The sequence below is a fragment of the Ailuropoda melanoleuca genome, chromosome 8 (genome assembly GCF_002007445.2).
Source record: "Ailuropoda melanoleuca isolate Jingjing chromosome 8, ASM200744v2, whole genome shotgun sequence".
NCBI lineage: Eukaryota > Metazoa > Chordata > Mammalia > Carnivora > Ursidae > Ailuropoda > Ailuropoda melanoleuca.
In genome coordinates, this window is record NC_048225.1 from 12,380,973 (window position 1) to 12,404,989 (window position 24,017).

General features: G+C 48.5%; 1 long non-coding RNA gene across 1 annotated transcript in view; it reads right to left on the bottom strand.

Moving 5' to 3' along the window:
- Positions 1-7,595: 7,595 nt before the first annotated feature.
- LOC117803314 overlaps positions 7,596-24,017 on the bottom strand; it is a 324,599-nt gene continuing 308,177 nt past the window's right edge. The window contains exons 8-9 of the long non-coding RNA XR_004627015.1: positions 8,538-8,636; positions 7,596-7,714 (exon numbers count right to left, since the gene is read on the bottom strand). This is a non-coding gene — a long non-coding RNA (uncharacterized LOC117803314). The remainder of the gene's footprint in view (positions 7,715-8,537; positions 8,637-24,017) is intronic.

The window sequence follows — 24,017 nt, forward strand, 5'->3', positions numbered from 1 at the left end:
CACAGCACTTCAGGGACAGAATCAGGCAAGAACCCACATCCCGAAGGCCCAGCTGAGTGTTTCTCCCCTCAGTGAGCCCGCGCACCATCTACGGACACGTATGAAGCACTGCTTCTGGCCGGGCTCTGTGCAGGGCACTGAGGGGACGTGGGGAACAAGCCAGACCCTCGAGGAGGCTCCCATTTGTCAGAAGAAACAGACAGTGAACAAATTATTGCCGATACACTGACAAAAAGATTTCCAAGAAGGAGCATGGGGCTCGTGGGAGTGTATAAGAAGAGAAACAGGACAAGTCTGGACTCCACTGCCCTCAAGGGAAGACAAAGAACAAGCAAGGTGTTTTACCACAGCTCAGAAACCAACTGCAGACACACAGTGGCTGCGGGCTGTCCCTTTCACCCCGGGGCATCCTTTGCTCTGTTCAGCTAGCTCCGACGGAAGCAACCCTCCTCAGTCCCTCCTGCCAAGCCCTACCCATCACTTGTGGAGCACTGCCCTTGTCCCCATCCCCACATCCAAACACGGGTGGAGAGTAACGACCTCCACCCCGCTATTACCCACAACCAGCCATCACTTCTCGGAAGCCCCGGCCCTGCATGCCCATCTCAGAAGCAAGAAGAAAGACAAGCTAAAAGGAGAACCAGGCGACTTCCTAATTAACACTCTTGGAAACAGCCGGACCTCCCCCTGCACACATATGAAGACAGTCGCCCACAGTCACAAAGACTCTTTTTCTCATGGCTTGCTGTGTAAAGCCTTCGTGGAGGACTAGCAACTGGCCGAGGGAGGGGCCGGGCTGGGAGGGGGAGGGGGGCGAAACACAGTGCAGGATAAGGAGCCGTGGGCCAGGCTTGGGAAAGCTCCCCACTGCTCTGGATCTCTGTCTCCTCGTCTGCCAAGCAAGGAGTGAGTCCAGTACAACCCGGCACCTGCTGGCTCACTTCTCCTGCCTGGTCTCCTCCTTTTGGAGGTTCCACTATGGAGTTCAGCTGATGATGCCCTATACCTCCTCCTGCCACCTTCTCTAAAATGCCCCCTTGTACATCAGCATCACCAAGAGACCTTCAAATAGACAGGTTCCTGAGTGCCCCACCTAGAGACTCTGACTCAACTGGTCTTGGTAAGACCAAATTGTGCGTGGGTGGGTCCCTTTCAGGCATTTTAATGGCCAAACAGGACCAAGAATAGTACCCAACAAGTTCATGGGACTAGAACTACCCCCCTGGAAGCAGAGGAGACCCTTCCGGGCCACTCTCTTTGGGTCCTACTATGGAGCCCTCCACGTTCCAGCAATAGTGCTCAGGGCGGGGAGGTTATAGCTAGCATTGTGACTTTCAGGTTCTATCTGTGCCCTTCACCTGACCTAGGTCACCTCTTCCTCCAACCTCTCTCTTCTTCAAAGACCCCTGCCACCATCCACACCCCAAACCATCCAGTCTTTGCATAACAATAAATACTTAACACATCCATGTGACCCCCAGTGCTTCTGTCCTACCTTCCAGCTAGCTGTGGATACATCCACATCGCTCTCTAGACTGCAAATTCATTAGGAGAAGAACTGTATCCTCTTTACACCAAAGCCTCACATGGTGCTTCAAATATAAGAGAGGCTACGAGTCCTTAGTTGGGGAAATTGTAATCTCACCCACAAAATGACTAGAGAATAATACAAATTCTATGTATTTCAGAGAGATGACAGGTACAGGCAAAAAAAAAAAAAAAAAAGCCTTAGCTTAGGAGTCGGAAGGGTGGGATCCTAGCCCCACCTCTGTAAAGTCTGGGCAAACCCATGACACCTCTGGGCCTCGGGCTTTTTGGCTCTATAAAAGCAGGTGGCTGGACTCACCCATCTTGAGGCTGCTTCACACTCCGTGTCTCTCACTCGGAGCCCCTAACTGCCGCTAGGCATTCAAAGAAGCAGCCTTGGCTCCTTGTTACTGGAAGAATCAGCACACGAGCAAAACCAGTGTTTCACGCTTTTTCAGCCTGAGACATGGAACCGTACCAGGACGCATGGGGGTGAAGGCTCCCCTCCCCTTCTAGAAAGATGCACACGCACACTGACACACTCATAGCCAGCACATCTTCCTTTGCCAACCTCAGCCTCTACCCTCATGTTTTACAAAATCCAGGAAGGCACCGAAGCTATACCAAAGTTGTCTTTGGCGACGAGCACCAACAAACTATGCTAGGCGGCATTATATTAAAAAGTCCCACGATGCAAACTGTTGCAGAGCTAAAGGGCAACGCCTTTGCCTGAAAGAGGAAGGAAAAACAAACAAGCAAACTTGTTTCCCTGCCAGTCAAGGTCTACTGGTTCAGCTTCCCTCTCAGCTGGGAATTCCTGCAGCTACAGACTGGGCGATGGTGTTGGCGGACAGTTTAGAGAAGAAGCCGTACTGAAGGTGGTACTTGCTTCCGAGGAGCTGCTCCCTCCTGTTCTCTTAAGAATAGAACCCAGGTTCTGACTTTTAACTAGGCAGCCAGCTAACGGAGGACATTTTCCAGCCTCCCGTTTCACAAGCACGGCCATACACTAAATTCTGGCCAGTGAAACAGAAGTGTTGTATGAAACGGCCAGAAAGTCTTCTAAAAGGGAAGGGCCTCCTCCTTCCAGCTGCTGGAGCTCCAGGAGCCATCTAGGACCATGAGGTGACCTTGGAAAGGAAGCCACACATGGCAAAGTGGCAAGATAGAGAGTCTTGCTCCCTAATACTATGGAGCCATACCTTCTTCTGATGTCTTTTACATCTGATTTGCTTGTTTCTGATTTATTTTACTTCAGGGAGTGAGGTCATTATTTTAGGGTATCTATTACTCACAACCAAACCTAGTCCTAATTGATACTGCAGATGAAGTCGACAGAACACTGGATGGGAGTAAAGGTACGGGTTCTTATCCTTGGCCTTCCATTAGAGTGGGCTATGGCCTTGGGTCAGTCCCTAAGTCTGGGCCTAAGCTTCATGAGCTATAGAATGAGTGCAGAAGGGAAAGGGAATAAGTCACATAGTCTCAAAAGCCCATTCAGTTTCCTACAACTCAAAATCACAAAGAGATATCACCTCCCACCTGTCAGAATGGTTAAAATCAACAACACAAGAAACAACAGGTGTCGGTGAGGATGTGGAGAGAAAGAGGAGCCCTCGTGCAGTTGGTCGGAGTGCAAACTGGTGCAGCCACTCTGGAACACAGTATAAAGGTTCCTCAAAAAGTTAAAAATAGAACTACCCTACCACCCAGCAATGGCACTACTGGGTGTTTACCCCAAAGGATACAAAAATACTAATTCAATGGGATACATGAGCCGGGGCTCATGTTTATATATAATACTGTTTATAGCAGTTTATATACAATACTGTTTATGGCAGTATTATCTACAGTAGCCAAATTATGGGAACAGCCCAAATGTCCATTGATTGATGAATGAAGAAAATGAATAAAGGAAATAAAAAATGAATGAAAAAAGAATAAAGAAAATAAAATATACACACACACGCACACACACACAATGGAATGTTACTCAGCTGTAAGAAGAACGGAATCTTGCCATTTACAATGACATGGATGGAGCTAGCAAGTATTATGCTGAGCGAAATAAGTCAGTCAAAGACAAATACCATATGATTTCATTCATATATGGAATTTAAGAAATAAAACAAATGAGCAAAGGGAAAGAGAGAGAGAGAGGCAAACCAAGAAACAGACTCTTAACTCTAGAGAACAAATGTATGGTCACGGGGCGGGGGGAGGGGGGGATAGGGGATGGGGTGAAGGAGAGCACTTGTGATGAGCACCAGGTCTTGTATGTAAGTGCTGAATCACTAAATTGTACACCCAAAATTAATATTATATTGTATGTTAACTGGAATTTAAATAAAAATTTTTTTTTTAATTTCCATTCCATTTCCAAACCAGACACTTCTGTTACAATTTCAAGATGGCCCTGTGACTTAGGATTGACCAGTTAGAGAACCCAGCAAAGAGTCCCCAGTTACCAGAGAGGGCGTCTTTGATCAGCAGGGGTGTCATGAATACCAAAGTGTCACTGAGACACTCAAGAAACCCAAGACCACAGACTTTGAAATCCAACTTCAAATCCCAGTGCCATGATTTACAACTCTGTGAACTTGGACAAGTCACCTATTCTTATCCTTCAATTGGGACACACAATATAATACATTTCAGGGACATGGGATGGATTTATGGAGGTGTGAACATCAAGCTCCCCAAAGGTACCAAAGTGACACAGAAAATCTACGTGGATTGTGCCAAAGCAAATTGGACGCCTGGAGAAAAGCCCTGGGTAAATGTCCTCTGTCTTCATGGTTGCCCTGATGGGAGCCCTATCCCTGCGGCATCCACACTAAGCCGTGTGAACCAGGGAAGGCAGTCCCAGTTCCATGTCTCTCCATCATGGAGCAGAAGTGGGAGAACCAGCAGGAGAGAAGGGGTACAACTGCGGAGGGGATTTGGGTTTGTAAGCGTTCCAGCAAGAAGACGAGTATCTTTACCGGCTCTGGACAGTCTGCCCATCAGCCACGAAATTACCGGTTTCTCTCTCCTCCCAGAAGGGCCTCCTCGGCTGCACACAAAAGCTGCCGAAGGAACTTGGGGGCTCAGAGAATAAAAGCTCCTCTCTGCCAAACGCGGGCTGCTTTGCAGCGCATGGCTTTCCCAACCCGGCAGCCGCACAAAAGCATTTCTGTCCCTATCTGCGAGTTTAATGATTTCTATTTCCTACACCTTGCATTCATAATGCATCCTCCCAACATGTGCTTGGGCTGGGTGCCGGCCTCAGGCCTTCAGGCCCATCAGGTGCCCTCTCCGGGGCCCTGGGCTGGAAAACCATTTATTAGACGATTTAGCACTTTCTGAGGACTCAGCAACAGAAGGCGGGCCACCTGACCTCCTTGAAAGGTGCCTCTTGTTCTCACCTTGCCCTTCGCGACCCTTTACCTCATTTCATTAATTTATTTATTCCACACAGCACCTATTAATGGTACACATTGTCTTGGGCACTCTAAAACCTGGTTTCCTATCGCCAGCAGCACAGTGCTGAGGGGCTGATATATACAGAGAGAGAAGGAGAACAGGATTCAATGTAAGAAGTGCACTTGACCATGACTCTGTGAGGGCCGGCACCATATCCATTTAGGGGCACTCTTGATATCTCTAGCACTTCACAATATCTGCACATAATAAGTGCTCAATTATATTTGATGAATATTGAGTGAAAATAAATGGATATCAAGACCTTTAAGTATAATGAAAAGAGATTTTGTTTGTTAGGTTTTATTTTGTTTGGCATGGGGGGGAAGGAGGGGAGTAGGGGGATGTAGGCCCATGTCATAAGAGATCTAGAAGTCAAGGGAGTCATGTGGCAGATACTGGAGGAGGCCGGAAGTGTGAGTGCACAGAAAGAGTCCAGGATGAAAGAAGAAACCAGGAAAAGCGCCCTTGCAGAGGCATGAGAGTCTGGGGGCTCTGGGACCATGGGAGCATGGGACCAGGGCAGGTGGGGAAGCCCGGTAACCCAAGGCCTCGCTTGCAGGCCAGGCCAGGACTGAGAATGACATCAGACAAACTTAAGCTTAGGTCGCGGCTCCACTGCTTACCAGCTGTGTGACCTTGGTCAAGACATCGCACCTTGCTGGGCCTCAGTTTCCTGTTCTGTAAAATGCAATCACTAGAAGCACTCGCCTTGCAGCATCAGTGTGAAGATAACACAGGGCAGTGATGCGCAGAGGACACAAAGAGCTGATTCGTTAGGTCTTGGGTGGAAGCCGCATCTGCTGCTCCTGGGGATCCTGGCTCTGATTCACGTGGCTCTGAGACTGGGCAGAGAACAGGGCCTCTCATGGACTCCCATGCCCCTCTCCTCGAGGGCTTTAGCAAGCTCCAGCAAGATCTGCCACACCCCCGACCCCTGCAGGAAGAGCTGATCCAGCCAAGTGAGATGCCAAGCACCAAGGGCTGTGAGCAAACCATGTGTAGGCTGAGAACAGTCAGAGGAAAGTTAGAGGAGGGGATCCCGGAATGGCTGAAGGATGGAGTGTAACCCAGACACGTGCCTGAGCAGGGAGTACCCGCGTCCTCTCCCACACACAGATTCCTCCCTTCAGACCGTGGCGAGAGAGACCGCCCTCCTTCCTCTGTCCTTCCACCAGCCACATTAGAGATGGCTTTCTCTCTGATTCGAATGGGCACTTCTTATCCTTCTTTGCACCTTCCCCTGCCCAGGGTACATATCCCAGTGCTAAGTACAGTGTGTAATTTGAAGGGGTAGATCTAGAAAGGACCCTTATTTTACAGAGAAGAAAACTGGGGCCCAGAAAGGTCACGAGACCTGCCCAAAGTCACATACTGAGTCAGCATGGTCTCAGTATACACGTGCTGGTTGATTGTTTCTGCCTGTATATGTTGGGAAGCTTCTGGCTGCAAGTAATAGAATGTCCAACCCAAAAGAGCTTAAATAGTAAGAATATTTAGTATCTGATATAACAAGAAACCCTGTTAATTCAGTTGATCAACATTAAGAACCAGTTCTTTCCCTCCCTCTGCTCTGCCATGCTCAGCCTGTTAGCAATTGTGCTTCGGCCTGTGTCCTCCTGGTCATAAAGTGGCTGCAGGAGCTCCCAGCATCATATACTCACACAGTAATACCTCTCAAAAAAAAACAGAAAGTCCTCCTTTTGAGTTCATTTTAGGGTGAGAAATCCAAGAATCCCTGCAGGCTCTATTGTGTTTCACTGTTAGAAATGCAAGAAGAATAGATTGAGTGTGATTGATTGCCTTGCTGCCTACATGATTCACCCTCAGGACACTGGGAGAAGCCAGCTTTTCCTGAGGTGTTTGGGTGCAAGAGATATAGACAAAGTAAAGGTTCTGCCAGCAAAGAAGAAGGTGGGGACTGACTGAGATGCAGGTGACCAATAGCTGGACACGCTGCCTAGGTGTGAGGCTGACCCTCAGCTTCCCAGGTACAAGGAAGAAACAGCCTTCGCCGGGATGCAAGGCTCTGCCAGTGTCTCTTACAGAGCATTCTCTGCTTTGTTTCTCTCTATCAAGAGCCCAGGCACAAAGCTAAAATCCAGGATTGAGTCCTTACTAGCCTCTTCTCACTGAACTAGCAGCGTATCATAGGGGCCTCAATTCACTCAGCCACTTGAGAGCAGGAGCTGTTGTTGCCTCTTCAACTCTGCACCCCAAAACTCAGCATCATGCCCCAACATGCAGTAGATGCTCCAAGAAGAATGTTGCTGAGAAATGAATAAGAGCAGTAATTGTAGGATAATTACCCCTATTTTACAGGGCTATCCTTGAAGTCTAGTGTAATACACGGGAAAGAAAAGCATGTTGTTAGAAGCACAAGGAGGTGTTCATATTTGCATTATTCCCCTCTCTTCTCTTTCCTCTCCACCTGAAAATATCTGACTCCATATACAAAGTTGCCCCCAGGAAAGCCAGGGGGTGAGTGGAGAAGAGAGCATCTGAGAGCAAGTACTAGGTCAAGGTCTGTAATAGTCAGGCTGCCATAACAAAATAGCACAGCCTGGGTGGCTTAAGAAATAGAAATTTTTTTTGCTTACCATTCTGGAGGCTGGAAGTCCAAGATCAAGAGGTCATCAGGGTTGGTTTCTGGAAGGAGCTCTATTCCTGGCTTGCAAATGGCTGCCTTCTCGCTGTGTCCTCATACAGCTTTTCTCTGCATACACTTGGAGACAGAGAGATCTCTGGTCTCTCTTCCCCTTCTTATAAGGACATCAGCCTTACTGGATTAGGGCTCCAACCTTATGCTGTCATTTAACACTAATTAATTCCCTAAAGGTCCTATCTCCAAATACAGTCAAACTGGGGGTTAGGACTTCAACATACAAATTTGGGGAAAGGAGACACAATTCAGTCCATAAGGTCTGGGGAAGGTTCTGGAATTTATCTTCTGGTTTGAGGATCTGCCCTCTATGACCTGTGCTGCAGCAGAATTTCAGAAGTGGCAATGGTGTCTATCCCAGGTACATTCTCAGGTCTTTATCAACTGACCCTGCCACTATGTTTTTTAAAGATTTTATTTATTTATTTATTTACTTACTTACTTACTTACGTATTTGGTGGGGGGCAGAGGGAGAGGGCACAGCAGAATCCCTGCTAAGCAGGGAGCCTGATGCAGGGCTCGATCCCAGGACCCTGGGATCATAACCTGAGCTGAAGGCAGATGCCCAACCGACTGAGCCACCCTGGCACCCCTGACCCTGCCACTACTGGTACTGCTCTGGCCTCACCCATCCCTAGTTCTATGTATGAGCATTTGTAACTGGCCTTTTCTCAGTCCCAGATGCATGCACAAAGATCTAGTGACCCATCCAGGTTCCAATTCCTGGTTTGCTAACCTTGGCCTCCAGCCAGAAGCTAAAGGACCTGCCCACCCCTTTGATTTTGGCAACATTCATAAGGATCAATTAGACTGTGTTGCAATTACCATGAATTCCAAAATCTCAGTTACTTAAAACAAGCAATTTATTTCCCACTCATCTCCATACCCAATGCTGTTGGGCCTGGGGCTCTGCTCCACACCATCATTCAGGGACCCGTGCTGCTGTAGGTTCCACCAGATTGTGACATCACCATCTCAGGATTTTCTAAAGAGAGAGAGAGAAACATGGAGAAAAATGCGTACCAACACTTAAATGTTCACATGTCACTTCTGGCTACACTCCATTATCCAGAACTAGCCCCACAATACTGATTAATTCTTCCATTTGAACAAGAAAGGGAAGAGATTTGAAAATACTGGTGAGCACTAGTAATGTCTACCAAATTCATACCTTCAGGTAAGTGACACTCCTAATAACCATAACACCTCCCCCTGCAGCCAGGGAGCCTCCACATTCCCTTCTCCTTCCCCTCTAGGGAATGGAATACACACTTGCACTTTCTCAGTGTACCCACCCAACAACAGGCAAAGAGCCAACTGTTACTTCTGAACTAATAACTTCACCATTTTTCTACTATGGTTCCCAGCAATGCAAAGGGGTGACTTTCCAACCCTTGTCTGCCCAGAAACTGAAAGCACCTTGGCCCGCCCACACAGATAGCTGCTCCACCATCTCTAACAGCAAGGTGTCCAGGACCAACATCATCGCCAGCCTGCCACTGCCCCCACTCCCCATAATGGCCTAAGCTGGAGAGCACTTATATCCACCAGTGTTCCCCCTCCTTCCAAAGCCCCAGTCCCACGCAAAGATAAATAATTCAAGCCAAGGCGTGCTGCCATGCTGCTGCCATGCTGGGGATTTAGTGCATACATCGCTCATGCTCCTCTTGCCGCCACAAGAAAAATTACAAATTGATCCATAGGACCTGACTCTCTGCCCATACTTCTCCTGGGCCGCTGCTGCTTCTCTCTGTAAGTAATGGCTGAGCTGGTGACAGCAGGATTTAGGTCGGGGGGTGGGGGTGGTAAGCTGAGAGTATAAGAAGAGTGGACTGGGGGAGGAGGAGGGGCTGCGGAGCTGGGCCTTGACCATGACACAGAAGGGTGAGCATCTCAGCCAAGAGTCCCCATAGAGAAATAAGGCAGGTGCCCTGCGGCTCAGGGGGCAGTCTTTGTCTTCTGTCTCCTTTAGAGTAAGAACCAAAAATACTAATAGGAGCCACCAGTTCTTGAGCCTTTATTATATGCTAAGCACTATTCTAAGTGCCTTATATGCAACAATTCACTTGAATTAGTTAGAATTGGGCTCAGCCTGGAGTGACAGTTAACCCAAAATAAAAGTGCTTTAAGTAAGACAGATGTTTATTTCTGCATCCAAGTTCAACATTGAGGGCTACTATGCACATCACAGTGTTCAGAACCCAGGCTCCTTCTATCTTGTTGCTCTGCCTGCATGGCCTCCTCTTTCAAAGTGACTTTATGTTCCAAGGTGACTACCGTTCCAGCTCCAGTCACTCTGCCTGAATTCCTGTCAGCAGGAAGGAAGCAGGAAGCAGGAGGAAGATGAGAACCTGATTCCTCCCTTAAGGGCACTTCCTAGAAGCTGCACGAACTTGCATTCCATTGGCCTGACCTTAGTCATGTGACCACACACAATGGAGCCTGGGAAATGTAGTCCTGATTCCAGGCAGCCACAGGCTCAACTGACACTGGGGAGTTTGATTGCTGTAGAAGGAGAGAAAAATGGCTAGGGACCACCAGCAGTACCAGCCACCTCCTTCATTTGACCACCTTGTGAGCTAGTACTGTGACTAAATAAATGCCCTTTACAGATGAGAGATCTGGCAGGCAAAATGTCTGCATGAAATTCCCCAATCCAAAACATTCTTATCTTTCAAGTTCCTTACTAAACATTAATGACATTCGGCCTTGTATTCATATGAAGTGTTTATCTCGCAGGCTACACAAGAGGCTATGAGCTCCTGGAAGGCAGTGCTATATGTTTAAGCCATCTCTCACTCCCTGGTGCCCAATACCATGCCTGGTATAAAGGGGACATTCAGCAAATAAACATTTATCATATTAGGTAAAATCCAATCCTTTGCTTTGCTCTGTCATCCTCGCCCTCATTATCAAAAACCTATTAATTGCCTGTTACACCCACTTAGCACTCTTCACTCAAGATAAACAGATATGGCATCCACTGTCCAGGAATTTATAGTCTAAATTTGGGGATTTAACATGCAAAGATAACATCTGCCTCTTTCCTCAAGCTGTTACCTGGAGAAGAGAAAACCTGCTCTCCTGTTGGAGGGGCTCTCTGTGGGCTTTCTACCCGGGAGGCTAGAAACTCCTGCCTCCCCAGGGGAGGGGACGCAGGGCTGCACCCAAGACTATAAAACTGCTGCTCAGCACCCTGTGCGGCCTCATCACCCCCACGAGCTGACAAGGCTGAGCAGTTCAAGCAGAGTTCAGCTCAAGTGACTTCCTCATCACCCCACTCTTAGCCCATCCTCTGCGGCATTTGCAATTTCTCTGCTCCGGGGGTCAAGTCTCCAGTGTGCCCTCCCTGAGTAATTGTGAAATTATTATGGTTGGTGATTTTAATTTAAATTGGATGGAGAAATGTCATACTGCGGTCGACTCATTTGCTATGGATTTTCACTTAACCAAATTGATTAGTCAACCAACTAGACTTAACTTGAGAGTTGTAATCATTCATTATTAGGTCTCATTTTTCCCAACGTGCCCAGATGATGTCAAGAAATTAAAACTGCAGCAAAAACTTCAGCAACATCTTTTCTTCAAGGCATGGGGTCTGCATGAAAGGCCCCAGAGACGGAACAGGCTGCGGATTTCTTGGGGGAGCCACCAGGGCCAAGTTCCGTGGTGCTGCCCTAGAAGAATGGGCAAAAGAAAAGAGGCGGGAGTTTCTGGGGGAGAAACCAGGCCATCGTAAGCCAGGCTTTCCCACCCCCCTATCCCACGCGCCAAGCCTCTGCTCATCCTTCAAAAGCCATCTCAAATGCTACTTCTCTAAAGCAGTCCATGACTTTCCATCTTTTCCACTCCCGTCGTATATCCCTATGATAGGAATTAGTACGTTTTCACGTAATTACTATTTAAAGATTTTTTCTAAACTAAATTCCTTTTCTAAACTAAAGTTCTTTAAGGTCAGGGTCAGGTTTTATTCAGGGATGTATCCTAACACGCCTATTATTGTCTTAGCACACAGTGGGCACTTGGTAAATGTTTCTCTATGGATTGAACAAATGAAAAATGGTCTAAAGATAATAATGTGGTTAAGCCCTGGGATGGGTCCTATGGGCAAAGCAAAGTTCACCACTATGGATTCTTGCAACTGCCCCAAAGTGAGAGAGGTCGTTTGGCCTCTGCAGATATGAATCAAACCCAGACTTTAGAGCGGACGTTACACTGAGCATGACTCACCTGTATCATCTTATTGCCAGTAAAGTTAATGTGATCGTTAATTGCTTCGCTAACACTAATGGATATATCCAGAAAAAAATGACTGTCGCTCTGCTTCTGGACAGACCAACCCTGCAACAACACTTAGAAGGACAATGCCAAATGAAATCTGGAAAAAGAGGTCCCCTATGGTCAGGGCTGCCTTATGGGTATGGTACCTGTATAGTCACTCCAAAGGATCCCAATGTCATCTTGAAATTTCTAATAATTTTCAAACACAGGGCCCTGCATTTTCATTTTGCACTGGGGGGCTCACACAAATTATGTAGCTCGTCCTTCAGGAGAGACCTGCAACCATGCCATATTAGAAACAACTGGAGAACCTAGGGTGTCTTGCCTGGAGAAAGAAAGCCTCAGTGGGGACATTGTAACTATCCTCAAATGTCTAAAGACATCCACGTGGGATGCCTAGGTGCTACCCCAGAGGACAGAACTAGAGTCAGCAGGTTGAGGCTCATTTAGGTTTGCTGTTGGTGTTTGGTGGGCTAGGGGCAGGAGGAACTTGGCATTGACTGGAACTATTTGAAAAAGACACATGGGAGATGATGTGCAGTCCATGGTCAGAGGCATTTAAACAAATACGGTATCTGGCTAAGAATACTGCAGAGGCAGAGGGTAAAGCGTCAAATGGGGGCTGGAATGAAGGATTCATAAAATCCCTTCCAGTGCTTTGATCCTATGCTTTCCAGGCTGGGCAATCCCCTTTCCAAAGCAGAGTAGAGACAACTGAAGAGAGTGAAGAGGAGTAGAAGAAAATGAAGGGGGAAAGAATCTACTGTCTGGGGTAAGTAGATGCGGACCTATGAACCTTGATTTATAACAACTGCAGCCAGAGGTGAAAAGAGATGGCTTCACAACTGACCATCCCTCTAAGGTCTTTCTTAGCAGTCTTCCCTTCCGTCACCCTTGGAGAAGGTTTGGCTCCCATGGGCAGTGTTACCTGGAAAACTGGTCAGCACTTTCTAGCCCAAACAGCCCCCCAGATGGATTTAATCGACCACCCAGCATGTATTCGGGAGGGTTGAGGAGGAACCAGGAATGGCTAAAGAGGAGTTAAGTCCATGATCAACTCTTAAATTTGTCCCAAGTGGCTCTGATCCAGAAAGATCCAGGGAGTCTCAGCACATGAAAAATAAGTTCCGGGCCAATTGCTTCCTTCCTGGCTCCTGGAATCATTTTTCTAGGCCTGCTGTCTGCACACCCCATGGGAGCTATTCATTAATGAGGGTGAGAAATGCCTGAATTACACCTCTGGTTCATGTCCAGCTCATTCAGAAGGTAAGGAAGTGGGATAACTCACTCCTGCATCATTTTGGTGAAAATCATCCACTCATTTCCCATCTCCACACAGAGAGGCCACTGACCACGAGACAAAACTACACACGCACCCTCATCTCTGCATCCCACCCCGGACCCTCAGGCTCCTCCTCTTCCTTACTATTTTCCTCATCAATGGAAGTTCTGTTTCCCCTCCACTCAGCTCCTACCTGGGCACCTGTCTCGGTCTGGTTAGGAGAGCAACAACACTGGACCATGCGCTGTTCCTCCGCCGGGAGAGGAGCAGCCTCCTGCTCACAGGCTCTGCAGGGGACTGGCAGTGCACGGCGTCCCTCCTCCTTTCCCCACCCCACCCNAAGGGGTGCTAACATCTCCAAAAAAGCTTTTAACAGAGACCATCATTTCCCTCCAAGAATCAATGCATTTTAATTCATACGAAGATATTTGTCTGCTGCTCCGTTCCTTCGAGGCGTAGAGACACGTTTAACAAAACAAGTCAGCCTCGCGTGGAAACAAACGCGCCAGCTTCTCCCTGAAATTACTGGAAGTTCATTTTCAAAAGCCGTCCTGTTTTCTGGGAATCAATGCATATCAACTAAAATCAATAGCTTCTTCGTGCGGATGGGCTGAGACACCAAACTGATGTAGCGTTCCAGTGCATTTGTATCCAAATCTAGACGTTCTCAACAAGTCAATGAATTTAAGCGCCTGCCAGTGTCTTTTCACTTAAAACTAATCTGTTTGCTGATCGGACTGCACATTTCCAGAGTGCGTAGTAATATACTCTGTGTGTTTACCAGATCCAATGTACATTAACTCAAATAAAAATATTTCCACTTAACTTAAAATTGAGTTTGTCCCAACTTCAGCAATGCTCATGGGAATTAACTCCAGCCAATCAGCCTGCAAGCCCAGCTCTCTGAGAGAAAAGGTCCCACCTCCTCCATCTGGCCCCAGGGGTGTGGTCTCCCTGGAGCTGATCAACGGGTTCTGGAACAAAGTGCTTCTGGCTTCTGCGGACCATAAACTCCAAGATTAGACACAACACGGAGGGATTTGTTTGGTCTAGCCCTCTTCCTCCAAACCTAAGCCATTCTACAGAAGGGGGCCCCCTCTTCATTTCCTAGAATCACCCAGAAATCTTTCTGCGGTCACTCACCCCTGAATGGCAAAATGTTCAGCCAAAGACTGTTCCCTAATGAGCCACTTACAGAACACCTACTATATTCAAGGCTCCATGGAGATTCAAAGCAGTAAAAAACAGAGCCTGCATTCTAGGAGCAAATGGTCTAGTGGTGGACGGGCCCTAATCTGTGTTCAGATGGTCAGTCAGCGAATGTACCTTGAGCACCTCCCTGTCCAGATTCTGTGCTGAGCACAGGGAGACAGGGACAGACATATCACACTAATAAGCCCATTGCCTGCAATTCCCCCAAAAGAAACATCAAGTACATCAGTACAACAAATCAGTCATTAATTATACGCATGTGCAAAGGACTACAAGGGGGAAATCCAGGGTGCTGGGGGAACAAACAGCAGCACTGAAACGAGTGGCGGAGAGGGAGGCAGCGGGCAGGGGCTGTCCCTGCTGCTCACCAGACCCTGTATCAGCACTTTCACCTTGACCCAAGTAAAATTATTGTATAATAATTTATTGTTTAAATTTTATTTATTTGAGAGAGCATGAGCACGGGGAGGAGCAGAGGGGGAGGGACAAGGAGACACCCCACTGAGCCCAGAGCCCAACGTGGGGCTCGATCCTACTACCCTGAGACCAGGACCTGAGCCGAAATCAAGTTGGATGCTTAACCAATTGAGCCACCCAGGCACCCCTACAATCATGTTATCCCTACAAGTTTGCAGGGAATTGCTGGGATTACCACTTTGCAGGTAAAGAAACTGAAGTTCACAGGTTGCTTGCCAGTTCTGTGAGATGACTAAGTGACACTCATCCTATGAGAGCAAATTAGCACCTGGCAGAGCTATGATTCAAGTCCAGGAATAACAGACACCGGGTCCGTGCCTTCCCCACTGTGCCAGCTGCCCCTCACACGCAAGCCAATTAGTAACACAAGCCATTATGTGTTCCCAAGAGAAAACCAGACCCAGAGAGGCAGTGGGTGTCTGGATTTAGAAGAAGGGGGATAACCCCAAGGGCTCAGGTCTTAATCAAAGAAAGCTTCTCAGAGAAGGTGGCTCTGGAACCAAGTCAGAGAGATACTAAGGGAGGGCAAGGTCCCCGACAAGAGGCACGGCTGGAACAAAGGCGCAGAAGTAAAAGCTCTTTCAGGAGGGAGTGAAGACACCAGGCCAGGCTCAAGGAGCAGCTCTCTGTAGAGGACCCCAGGAGACACACCCGGATAGGGAGCATGAAACGAGGTTCTAGAAGACCACGAACGTCACACACGGTGTGTGTGTTCTTAGACTGGATCCTGTGCTCCCTGTGCTCAGGTTCCAAGCTGGGGCTGGCCTTGAAGAAGCAGAGCACCCAGGCCAACCCAGCCCAGTTCTCCCTTGATGCCATGGGCCCCTCTTCCCTGCCTATCCCTGATGCTGGCAGCTTGGGGATGCTGCTGAGAGAGGCTGCTCCCCAGCTCTGAGAAGCGTCAAGGCATCACCATGGAGACGCTCCAGGCCGCCAGCCACACAAAAGGAGCTGTGAGTTCCCTTGCTCACCTGGGACTCCAAGCTAACGAGGAGGTGGCAAAAGTGTTTCATTTTCTCTCTTCTTCTTGTTCTCTCTCAAACAGAAGAGGCAATTTACACAGACAAACAAACCCCACCCTTCCCTGGAAGGAAGCTGCTGGGCCTGCCCTTCCATGGATGGATGGCCTCCTCCTAAGAGAAGAAGGGAGAAGGCTGGGTCCGGAGATCTACAACAGGATGTTCATCCCTACAGGGATGGAGGGACTGACAGGAAAACTAGGATGGCTCACCTTCTCACACCCAAATAGAGAGGCAAGTTCAGAGCCATGTGTGAATGTAAGTATACTTTGGGCTCACTCACTTTGGAGTTCTGAAATGCAAACAACCTGTATAATTGTCTCCAAAACCTGAATCCTTTATAATGGGGTAAATAATGCAAACTGGGTCCACCAGGAGGCTTTCAACAGCCTCCCCATTCAACAGGTGCATCCTGAATTAAGCCTCCTGATGCAGCTAGTCCCCACTTTAGCAGCCCGGGGAATTCTGACTGTGTATCAAAGGACAGGATGTACTCTGAATGGTGGAGAGGGAAACAGGAGAGAGGGGATGGGGGTGCCAGGATACCCTGAAACAGACAGGGCTGGGGGCAGGATGTGGAAAGGAAGACAGTTGCTTCTGAGTAGGGAAGGGAGGAGAATGGGAGCGTCTCCAGCCAGCAAGCAATCTTCACACATGCATTGTCGTTCTCTTCTGCAAAGGGGTGAGAAGAGGGGAGGGGGAGGGATGGCACCAAGAGGGAGCAGGCGGGAGAGGTGAGAACTCCAGCATCTTCAGACCTGCCCACACTGCTGGCTTCTCTGCTGTGTGCAATACCTCATCTCACAGCCATTAGCCCACAGGAAGGGTGGAAGCTGGACACCCCAAAGGGTGAGAAAATGAAGAGAAGGGCTGCACACAGATGTACGTGTGCTTGAACATCTTGGGGGAGACAGGGCCCAGCCTGGGGCTGTCCAATCCCCAAATGGCCAGAATTCTTGAAGCAGCAAATGGACCAGCACTGCTGTCACTCCAAAAGCCCCAGGAACACCCAGTGGGCAAAGTCTCCCTGTCCAATCTGAACTCTTTCCTCTTTCTCTGCCTTCTCCTGGAGCAAAAACGGACCCAACTTCCCTTCCAGTCTGGCCCAGCACCTCCTAGCTGCTGAGCAAAGAACAGTAAACCAGCAGGCTAGGGGAGGGGAGCACTTGCTCCTACAAGTGTGGGTCAGATCCTGACCTCTCTCTACTCAAAACTTGCAATGGCTCCCATCTCACTCATGAAAGAACCCAAAGCACTACAGGACCTGCAAACACGCCCTCCAGCCCGTTCCCCTTCTGAAATCCCTTTGGACATTGCCTCTTACTTGCTCTGATCTAGCTGCAGCATCTCCTTTTTACTCCTCAAACACATAACTTCCCTTGGGCCTCAGGGCCTTTGCACCTGTTATTTCCTCTGGGCAGAACACTTTCCTCAGATGTCTTCAGACCTCACTCCCCTGGGCCAGCATTTCAACATTATGTTCTCAGTGAGCTTTCTTGGTTACCTCCCCTAAAACTGCAGCCAGTCCAACACTCCCTGCCTCTCTTCCCTGCTTTACTTTGTCTTAGCTTTTATGACCACCTCTACTTACTCATTCACACAGTGTACTGTCTGTGTTCCTCTCTGGAGTGCACATTCCATGAAGGCTGGGGGTCGTCTGTTTTGTTCTCAGCACCTAGAAGCATCCTCCTGGCAGATGGTAGGTCCTAAGTAACTGCACACTGAATGACAGAAACATCCCTAGGCCTGAGGTGCCTCTAGCAACGCCCCCTCTAAGTATCTCTGAAGACAACACCCCTCCTAGAAAATTACTTCTCCATTGGATCCAGACTGAGACTGACAGGAGAGAGGTGACAGGGATAGCAGAGCGGGGCTGCTCTCCTGTCAGATCCAGAGAAGACAGAATATAGGTTCAGGAAGATGCTTCTTGGGTGGAAATCCCACTGAACTCCCTATGGCACCATCACCACATGCAAGGAGCAAATTCATCTTGCTCACTAGTCTTTCATCTTGCACACATGTGCATGCATGCACGTGCATGTGCGCATGCACACACACACACACCCCACTGTTTCCTTTCAGAGTCATTGAGGTTTGAGGAAAAGAACCCCAGAGTCAGCGCACATGGGTTCCAGCCCCTGAGCCATCAGTCCCTGCAATTTTCAGGTCCAGCAGGCATCTCACTCAGCTCTGGAAGCCTGGCTTTCTTCCCTGGGAAATGTGGCCAAAAGTGCCTCCTCAACCCACCTGCTCCTCAAGAGGGGTGAGGCTCTCAGGGGGTCCTGGGTGTGGCCACCTTTGTAAGCACCATCCTGCTGAAAAGCATCCTTAATGCCTCCGCAACTCTTGCTGATTTCTACCTACCATGGGTGAGGGTGGGACTGGGGGACTGGAAAAGCAAGAGCGAATGGGAGAGAAATAGCCCCCAAGATAGCAGGCCATCAGGCAAAGCACCACACCGGTCCAGCTGAATTGATTTCCCACTGGAGCAAAAACCTTTTGCAAGTCTGGATTAATAGCGAGCGCCACAAACTCCTGCCAACGGCCCCCAGACCTGGGTGCAATCCCAGTCCAGCCATGCCTCGCCTGAGCTGGTGGGACCAAGGACAAGGGCACAGATTTTTCTGGCGGATGGGCCAGGAGCCCGTGATGTTGTATGGATGGCGAGGGTGTGGGAGGCCCTGGACCGAGGCAGGCTGGCTGCAGCGGGCACTCTCGGCCCAGCTGGGCCAGCCGGGCATTATTTATAATTGAGCTGATCGTGTGCAGCGCTGGCTGTCGCTGTCGGTTAGAGCCATTTGATGTCGTTGAGCCTTTTGGAAAAAGGAGCAGGGTGGGAGGAAAGAGGCAAAGGCAGGAGAAACAAAAGGAGTTTCGTAGCAGGACTTCAAAAAAGCCAAGTGTTTGAAAAGATCTTTGCTAAGGTTCTGACCTACTTTGCATGCGGATAAGCCATCTCTTTCACTTTAAAAGAAAAAAATCCTGCACAAAGTGGCCACAGCTCTATTCAGGAGAACAGGGGCCGCACTGCAGAAAGGGGCTTTAGTGCTGTAATCAGAGACCATTTAGGAGCCATGATTTGGGTAATTATATAAGATTTTAGCCTCTCTTCTTCCAGGGCCACGCACAGCACCGGATGATGGGCTGCCAAAGTAAGACAGCCAAGGCTGAAAGAGGGGGTGCCTGGCAAGCAGAGCGGCAGGGGGCAAACCTCTGCACCCCAGAACAGCTGGTCACACCCTTGACTCTGACACCACCTACCTGTGTAACCTTGGCCTTGTGACCTAAACTCTCAGAGGCCTGCCGTTCTTTGTCACATTTCCACCTCAGATGATGAATCAGGTCACGGCCACCAGTGAACCCACCCCGTCCAGTGGCCAGCACACAGTAGGTGCTCTGTCATGGTGACTCTCTCCTCCCTGTCTTCTAGAATGAATCTGGAGATGTCCTCCCATCCTGCTCACAGATTCCTTGAATTGATCAATGCCAACTGGGGTCTCTAGCACCCAGTGATGAGAACAGAAGCAGAATCAGGGCTTACCAAGGAAGGGGCAGACTCAACAGCTGGAGATGCTCAGCCCAAAGAAGGCCCAGGCAGGCTGAAATCAGAGCAACGGGGAGTCATGAAGGAGTAGGACAGGAGGCACAGGGACACATGAGTGGAGGAACAAGGGACCTTCTGCAGAAAGCAGACGGCAATGGTGGCAGTGCTCCCTCACCCCACTACCCGGCCCGCGGCTTCATACCCCCACTGCTCTAAAGAGTACAACACTCTGAGCTTGGTGCCCCACAGACAGAAGAAGAAAGTATAATATGGGGAACATTCTAGGACAGTTACAATGTTCAAGTGAAATGAGATGAGCTGGAAGAGAGGTTAGAAAGGATTTAAGAAGGAAAACCTGCAAAGTTAAGTGTTTACTGTCATGAAAATAATGAATGGTATTAATAATTTTCCTTATCATAACAATCCTATGAGGTTGGCAGTATTAGGAAATACTACTATTCCCAGTTTATAGATGTGACAATGGAAGTTTAGACAGAAACTCTAAAACTGTTCAAAATCGCACAGCTTGTCTGTGAGGTCTGTGTCTGAATCAAGAGTCTGGGTTCTTCAGAAATGGACCCTCGGCTCTTTGGGCAACTAATCTTTGATAAAGCAGGAAAAAACATCCAGTGGAAAAAAGACAGTCTCTTCAATAAATGGTGCTGGGAAAATTGGACAGCTACATGCAAAAGAATGAAACTTGACCACTCTCTCACACCATACACAAAAATAAACTCCAAATGGATGAAAGACCTCAATGTGAGACAGGAATCCATCAAAATTCTAGAGGAGAACATAGGCAACAACTTCTATGACATCGGCCAGAGCAACCTTTTTCACGACACATCTCCAAAGGCAAGAGAAATAAAAGATAAAATGAACTTATGGGACTTTATCAGGATAAAGAGCTTCTGCACAGCCAAGGAAACAGTCAAAAAAACTAAGAGACAGCCCACGGAATGGGAGAATATATTTGCAAAGGACACCACAGATAAAGGACTGGTATCCAAGATCTACAAAGAACTTCTCAAACTCAATACACGAGAAACAAATAAACAAATCATAAAATGGGCAGAAGATATGAACAGACACTTTTCCAATGAAGACATACAAATGGCTAACAGACACATGAAAAAATGTTCAAAATCATTAGCCATCAGGGAAATTCAAATCAAAACCACACTGAGATACCACCTTACGCCAGTTAGAATGGCAAAGATAGACAAGGCAAGAAACAACAATTGTTGGAGAGGATGTGGAGAAAGGGGATCCCTCCTACATTGTTGGTGGGAATGCAAGTTGGTACAGCCACTCTGGAAAACAGTGTGGAGGTCCCTTAAAAAGTTAAAAATTGAACTACCCTATGACCCAGCCATTGCACTACTGGGTGTTTACCCCAAAGATACAGACGTAGTAAAGAGAAGGGCCATATGCACCCCAATGTTCATAGCTGCATTGTCCACAATAGCCAAATCATGGAAGGAGCCGAGATGCCCTTCAACAGATGACTGGATTAAGAAGCTGTGGTCCATATATACAATGGAATATTACTCAGCTATCAGAAAGAACGAATTCTCAACATTTGCTGCAACATGGACGGCACTGGAGGAGATAATGCTAAGTGAAATAAGTCAAGCAGAGAAAGACAATTATCATATGATTTCTCTCATCTATGGAACATAAGAACTAGGATGATCGGTAGGGGAAGAAAGGGATAAAGAAAGGGGGGGTAATCAGAAGGGGGAATGAAACATGAGAGACTATGGACTATGAGAAACAAACTGAGGGCTTCAGAGGGGAGGGGGGTGGGGGAATGGGATAGACTGGTGATGGGTTAAGGAGGGCACATATTGCATGGTGCACTGGGTGTTATACACAACTAATGAAGCATCAAACTTTACATCGGAATCCTGGGATGTACTGTATGGTGACTAACATAATATAATAAAAAATCATTAAAAAAAAGAGTCTGGGTTCTTATTTCCTTTCTATTGCCCCCAAAGGCTTTATATATTTTCAATAAATATGCAGTGAGTACCCACTGTGGGTGCCAGGCTCTGTTCCAGGCACTGGAGGTACAGCCATAAGCACAAACGAGTCTCCGTCCTCAAGGCCCCTACACGGGTCAGCCCTGTGGGGCTGGTCAACACCACAACCCCCCCGCCCCCGCACGGCACGGGACTACTACTTAAGGGATGCGCTCAGGGGATGCAAATAAACCCTTTTAATCTCCGTCAAATTCAAGCATCTAAGGGCAGGTCAATCTCTTTTGAAAATCTAATTTTATAAATTCCAAACAAGGACAAAGCTAATTGTGGATTATCCTTTGGCTTTGGGTTGCCTTCCAAATGCAGTTACCCAAAGCTCCTCCAGCAGGGCATCTCCTTTGGGCTCTACAGGCCTTGCTTAGTAGGGCTTTGAGGATTTGAGTGCCCGCTGCCGCCTCCAGGTCCCTTGACTGCTCTGGTGGTAGCGATGAGCTCCCTTTGCCTCTCTCCCGGATGCTTTACACCTACGGACGGGTCATCTAACCCAGAGGCAGAACAGAAGGGCCAGGGCTCAGCCAGTTTCTACCCCTCCTAATTCAGGCGGGACTGAACCCCCCGACGAAACCCAACAGCTAAGCTCAAGGCAAACACACCAGTATCTCACAAGCTAAGAAATGCATCTGCTTTTTGATCCAGAGTTTCATTCAAAGGATTACATTGCAAAACCCTACTTCTTCTGTAAGAAGTCAAATGCACGAGGATGTTCAATTCAGCATTGTTTATAATAATAAAAAAAATGGAATCTCATAAATATCCACGCATGAGGGAGTCCTGAAATCACCCATGGTACATGTCCTGGGATACTGCAGGTCCATGAAAAAGAGTGAAATGGAGAAATTGGCACTACCGTGGAAGATCTCCAAGACACATTCAGTAAAAAAGCAAGCCACAAAATAACACACTTGGTTTATTTAAAAAACAAAACACAAATCTGTGTGTGTGTTGGGGGATGTACAATTTCAAATAAAATAACAGACGTGAAAGACTAGCACAGTGCCTGGCATACAGTAAGCCCTAGATACATGCAGCTGGGGGCAGAAGCAGGAACTACACCGCGTGCCGCAGCGGTTACCTCTGGGGGCAGGAGTACGATGGGGTTCTGCAGGTAAGCATCCACAATTTACTAGGGCTATTATTCGAATGTTAGGCATGCATCGCTTCTGCAGCTTTTGAAACATAAAAGCTGGGATGAAGACATAGAGCTTCATTTTCCCAAACACTCTCAGAGAAGGAGCTTTCCTTGATCCTCTGTCCTTTGGTCTTTGAAAATTCCTTCCAGTATGCTCTCTGAGTACCTCCTATACAGCTCCAGCCCATGGCTTGACTTCTATCCTCCTCTGCTAAGGCAATGAGAATGCCTAACAAGACTGGCTCACCAAGGGGCCAGGTGGTCAGAGCGCGCTGCTCTCCACCCACCTCGGACCTCCCGTGACCACCTGCATCAGTTTGGTTCAGGGGCCATGGGTTTTGTCTCCATCCTTGCCCTTCCTTTCAACTCTGGCTCTCCATTTCTTCCTGACATATCCACCCTCACTCATAAACACAGCTGTCTGCAGAGGAAAGGATGCAGAGCTTTTTGACCCCTGACCTCTTGACCTAAGTGATCACTCCACCCACAGATAGTGGAGAGGGTTCTGACACAGGGGATTAGCTGGCTTTAGAATCCTAGACTACTAGACGTTTTCTGATCCTCCTATTTCACATGTGAGGGATGTGGGATCTAGATAGGCCAAGTGCCTTGTCCAAAATCACACAGCAAGGCGGAACTAGGATTTGCCCTCTACAGGACCCAGGCACTGGATGGTGAGCTCACCTGTCTCAGGCTGAGCCCAGCCCAGGCTCCTCTCTCCTGGCAGAGACGGGGCAGGGTCGGGGTGATGATGTTTTCGTGCCAGTGGAATCAGAGCATGGAAGGATTTCAAGGGAGAGGCAAGTCTGCACTCTTCTCTCCCCTCACAGGCAGCACCAGAGATGTGGGAAGGATTTTCAGCCAGAAGACTGTAAGCGCCTTCCAGCACTCTGTGATGAATCTCAGTCCTCCAGGCAGAGCCTGCCCAGACCATGCCAGCATGCGGGCACCAGGAGCAGGAGGAGATGCCACGCTCCTGCCCCACACGCTGGTCCTTCCTGCAGCCTCTGCGTCATTGGTTCCTACCTACATTAACCTGATCTCCACACTCTGGGACCCGATGGACCAAGAAAGCACTGGCCTGGGAGTCCCGAGGCGTGGTTCCAGCCTCAGGTCTGAACCCACGGCAGGGAAGCCTTGGGCTGGTCTCCCGCATAATCTGGGGAGTGTGGCCCCATCCATGAAGCGAGGAGGTTGGACCCGAGCCTCCGGAAGGCTCTCCGGCTCGGCCACCCAACACTCAGCCGCTTAGGGAGAAGGACGTAGCAGGAGTGAAAAATGTAGACGTCGGGAAGAGTTGGCGTGAGTAACAGTCATAATGGGACGTTCCCTAAACACAGGGTGAGTCTGGGAACCTGGCTCAGGGCTTCACAC